This window comes from Pinus tabuliformis, chromosome 3_1 (assembly GCF_031772625.1).
Source record: "Pinus tabuliformis cultivar Carrire ecotype Pingquan chromosome 3_1, CPIR1, whole genome shotgun sequence".
In the NCBI taxonomy this organism is placed as follows: Eukaryota; Viridiplantae; Streptophyta; class Pinopsida; order Pinales; family Pinaceae; genus Pinus; species Pinus tabuliformis.
Genome location: NC_142301.1, coordinates 76,322,703 through 76,327,625, shown reverse-complemented (window position 1 = coordinate 76,327,625; position 4,923 = coordinate 76,322,703). Strand labels below are relative to the sequence as shown.

General features: G+C 40.7%; 1 pseudogene; it reads left to right on the top strand.

The window, feature by feature from the left end:
• The first annotated feature begins 744 nt into the window (after positions 1 to 744).
• Positions 745 to 1,808, top strand: LOC149185858 (E3 ubiquitin-protein ligase MIEL1 pseudogene; annotated as a pseudogene).
• Positions 1,809 to 4,923: the final 3,115 nt, after the last annotated feature.

Here is a 4,923-nt window from a genome sequence, read left to right as displayed (position 1 = left end):
TGTTATTATTGTGCCCTTACATTATTATTGTTATGTCGGCTCTGATTATGTTATGACCCCTTAGACTCCTATATATAGAAAGGAGGTCTTTTCATTTGTATCATCCAAGAATAGTTCATTTATGTAATGTAAAGGAGGTTGCCCCCTAGAAGAGGCTGAATTATAAGGCATGGATCTCTCTTTTCTATCTTTTTGTGAGCTGGTTTCATAACAAATATCATCATCTGCCATCTATCATTTTGTTGCGGCTTATTCTGATCCAGAATTTCGATTTCTCCAGCATGAGCAATCTTCAGCTCCAGAATTCATTGAACATTCGGCGATGTAGGTGAAGTGATATGGCTATTTCAAATTCTTTTGTGGCAGTTTCAACTGCCCACAATTTTTACACATCCGCTAAACTTAATCAGAGAAAAATCCTCAAAATTCATGTAAAGTCGGCCTCTCGATTTCCTGTGATCTCCTGCCGATTTCACGCGATTTCCTGTATCCCCATATCCCAGGCTTTAAGGCTGATGAAGAATTCGTTGGATACGTCAAGGGCTACCAAAGAATTTTTTATTTAACTTGTACTGATCACCGTGGGACTCCACAATCTCCAGCTCGGACCTATACATTGGAAGCACAAGGAGTCGTGAAGAGTAAACCCGAAAGAATAGAAGGGGAAGGAGGCATCGACAACATTGTTCCTCCTCCTCTCCTCTTCTGCATTTCTCAAACTCAAACACCTCTCCTCTGACAACCATGGAAGGCGGGGTCGTCTTTGAAGCTATGCAAAACCCACTGGATCGCCTGAACACTGGAAAGATGGAACATGGTTGCGCCCATTACAGGAGACGATGTCGGATTTGGGCCCCTTGTTGCAATGAGATCTATGCTTGTAAGCAATGTCACAATGAATCCATGAGCCATTTAAAGGACCCCTTGTTGCGCCATGAGCTCCCAAGATACAAAGTTGAATGGGTTATTTGTTCTCTCTGTGACACAGAAAAATGTCAAGCAAATTTGCGAAAACTGTGGTGTTAAAATGGGGGATTATTTCTATTCAACGTGCAAGTTCTTTGATGATGATATCTCAAAGCAACAATATCATTGTGATGATTGTGGCATATGCAGGGTAGGAGGACGGGATAATTTTTTTCCATTGCCAGAAATGTGGTTGTTTCTATACGGTTAGTTTGTAGAAGGGCCAACCCTGCGTAGAGAACTCAATGCGCCACAACTGTCCAATTTGTTTTGAGTATCTTTTTGATTCTTTAAAGGCAATAATTGTTCTGCGTTGTGGTCATACAATGCATGGGGAATGTTTATCAAAAATTAAAATGCACTCTCAATATTCATGTCCAATGTGCTCCAAGTCAGTCTGTGGTATGTCCATAATATGGGAACAACTAGATCAAGAGATTGCAGCAACACCTATTCCTTATGACTATCAAAATAAGATGTTCTGGATCCTATGCAATGATTGTGACATGTTCTCTAAGGTCCAGTTTCATATTGTTGCACATAAGTGTTTAAACTGCAAATCTTACAATACTCGCCAAACAAGGGGACCAGGCCAATAGTGGTACAGTCGTAGGAATCATGGAGTATTTGTATTTATAATGTCAAGTTCCTATCCTCAGTGATGGCTCTGTCATATGCCCAGTAATCTAGCAGTGATTAGAACAAGATTCAATTGTAGATTCCCTCCATTGATGGGTTATTCATTGGTTAGTGTATTGCTAGGTCTTGGTTCTGTGTTGCAATCTATGCATATTAGAGCTCAGGGTGCTTTTTTTGTAGACCTGTAAGTTGTAATTTACCTTAAGATGTGGTCAATTCTTAATATTATTTTTAGGCTGTAAAAAAAGATAAAAATAAAAATTCAAAACAGTTAAAAATAAAACAAATAAAATAAAAATAAAATAAAATAAAAAAATCAAAACAATTAAAAACAAATCAAAACAATTAAAAATAAATAAATAAAACTTAAAAATGAAAAGAAAAAAAAATTCAAATGGACATTTCATAACAACTGAAAACATTTTATGCTAACTTGGAGTTACTTCAAAGGAACTTGTGGGCAAAGGCAACAAGTAAAAAAAAAAACATTTTATTTTATTTCGTTGCTAGCATTCATACTTGCATTTTATATTTTTCAAAAAGCTCTCACAATTTTCATGCAGGATTTGTACTAAGCTTTTACAGGTGCGCAGACGATCCAAGTTCATGTAGATGTGATATCCATAAATCAAATTCATCATTGAAAGCTTGTAGGAGCTAATTACATATGTCGTGACATTTGTCGCTACACATAAATCTTTTGCGCCATGATATGTTTACCCACACTTCTCCTTCAAATCCTTATTAGTCATCCATGTTAAATTCCACTGATTCATTGCCTTATCCATCATGATTTCATACATGTCTACTTTTCTGAGTCGCATACGTTTTTTTCCTACTTTTCAGTTCATCTTTTTTCCTCACGAATAAACCATCTAGCTCTCTAAATTGCCTTGTTTTTCTTGCCATAAAAATTGTTTCACCATAACATCTTGTATATATAGTCCTGCCAATCATTTTGTACGAACTCGCATTGACTGATGTGGGATTCCATAAGGACCACCTTTCAACAAGTCTTGACCCATCGACCTCAGCACCTTATCTGGGATAAAGACTAGAGTCATTATTAGTACCTTGAGGCTTGCATGCCTTAATGGAAAGTCTTCTTGCCGACGAACAATGGGAATACATTAATGTCCCTTGGTTGTTGGATCTTGAAAGTGGTTCGACATTAGCTCATCCATTCGCACTTCGCAAGATGTACTTGGGTACCTTGGGACTCATTGACATTAATGGTGAGTTTTCCTCACATTGGTTAATGACATTCATCAATGGTGGTAATCCAATGACTTCTTTCCATGTTCAACATCGACACATTTATTCACATGGAAAGAATTGTGCCATGATATGGAATGACATGAAGACTATATGATTCAGTAGCTGTAATAAAATATCCACATTCACAACTTCATCCATCATGTATGCAACCAAGACACAGTTCACATTCTTGTAATCTTCATTCCATGATTCAACAGCAGGAGCTACACTTTTCTACATATACACAGTTTGTCCACTTAGTGATCTGATAATCACCCTATGAGTGACCTCAGTTAAAATTTATTAAAAAAAAGGTATTATAGACTCATGTGTTAGTGTGTGTGTTCTGTGTTATTGAAACAACGGATCGATCAGACTACCAATACACAGACATTTTGAATGGAAAGACAGTAGAGAAATGCAGTAAGAAGACACAAAGACACAAGAAATTTTTAATAAGGAGTTCACCCTATTCTCCAAGGCTACGTCTCTGGTCCAGCTTCAGTGGTGGCCTTATTTTATTATGTCTTTGAGCAGAGAAATTACAATACAGGGACTCAATATGAGTTCTCCTGAAGCAGATTTTGCTTGGCAGGGTGGTTCTTGGATTCCCCAAGCCACTTGGAGTACACAGACTCTTGTTCTTCCTACCAGCTCTATGACCCTTGGTCTATAGTGGAAAGAGCCAACTGTGATGCTCAATCCAGACAGATTCCTCTATGGGAAGGCTTGATACTTCAAACTCCTTGGTGCTCGATGCTGCCTATGGTCAGCTAGGCCCTTTGTCTCCTCTGCTTGGCTTTACTGCTCTCTGTGCTCAGTCCTCCTCTTAGGGTTCACTGTTCACTGTCTCTCTTGGTCGCTTGGACTCTTCGATCTGAATCTCTCTTCTGATCTCCTCGTTCATTGTCTCTTCTCATGGCTTTAGCCTTTCAACCTTCGTGCCTATTCGTTTCCTCTCCTTCCTGCGTCGATTTTCCTGTCGCCTGTGTGCTTGGAATTCCCTGTTCGACATCAGCATAACGCTCAGGAAGTAGCCACGTGTCTTCATCGGAACTGTGCTAGCCTGCTTGTCGATTCATTGCTTTCTCCATCGTGGCGGTCAATCGATTCCAAATCCTCTTAAAACACGACTTAATCCCCTGTCAATTCCGCTCTGTCTATCGGGTGCAATCTCAGCTGTCCGATCTAGCCTCCTCTAGATCCAACGTAATTCGCATGTCGAGCGCGGTTGACTTGCTCGACCGATAACACGCGATCGCGACAGTTTTTCTCTCTCCTCCGCTGCCACGCGTCAATCGCGAGGGTGCTCGCTCTGTTTTCTGCAAAACTGCTTACCGTTCAAGGGTGCCCCGATCAAACCGCCGGTTTCCAGGGTGTGGGTCCCACCTTCATATGATGGTGCTTTCTCCGCTTTTTTGCCCACGGTCCTCTGGCTCCCAATGTGACCTAGTGCTTAAGCCCTACCATTTCAGCCCTATTTTCCCAGCGAACATGCATCGAAAACCAGCTCCTTTTCCCGATACGAGGCTCCCAGGGGCTATTTTGACCTCTTGTGTAGTCTCCATGGGCCTCAGTCAGCGTGCTTTGACCAAGGTCCTCGTCGTTCCACGCCGGCTGCCATGGCCACTGGTTCAGGGTGTTTTCGATTGATGTTTTGGATTCTTCAAGGATTTGTTCGACTTGTTTTAGTCACGGTTATATGACAGTCATTTATGGATCCGATTCAGATCACGACCTCCCAACTGAAAAGCTTTTGGACCACCAAAAGTTGGTTTTTCTTCAAGCATCAACTAAGTGAGGAAACTGTTGTCTCACTTGTCCAATCTCAATCCACTTCGCACTGCTCGGCTTCGAACGTTTAAGCCCAATTATGAGGTATTCCACCTATCCAATGTGCGTCATCCTTACCTTCTTAAGATATTCAGGTAGTAGGTCATCAACAGAAGGCAATTGACTCTGCTCTTCAGGGTCGTCAATCATTGAAGGTTAAAACAATCTCAAGCAATCTGCATTCACGACTGAGTAGATGTGCATGTAAGCTGGCAGATCAAGGCGAAA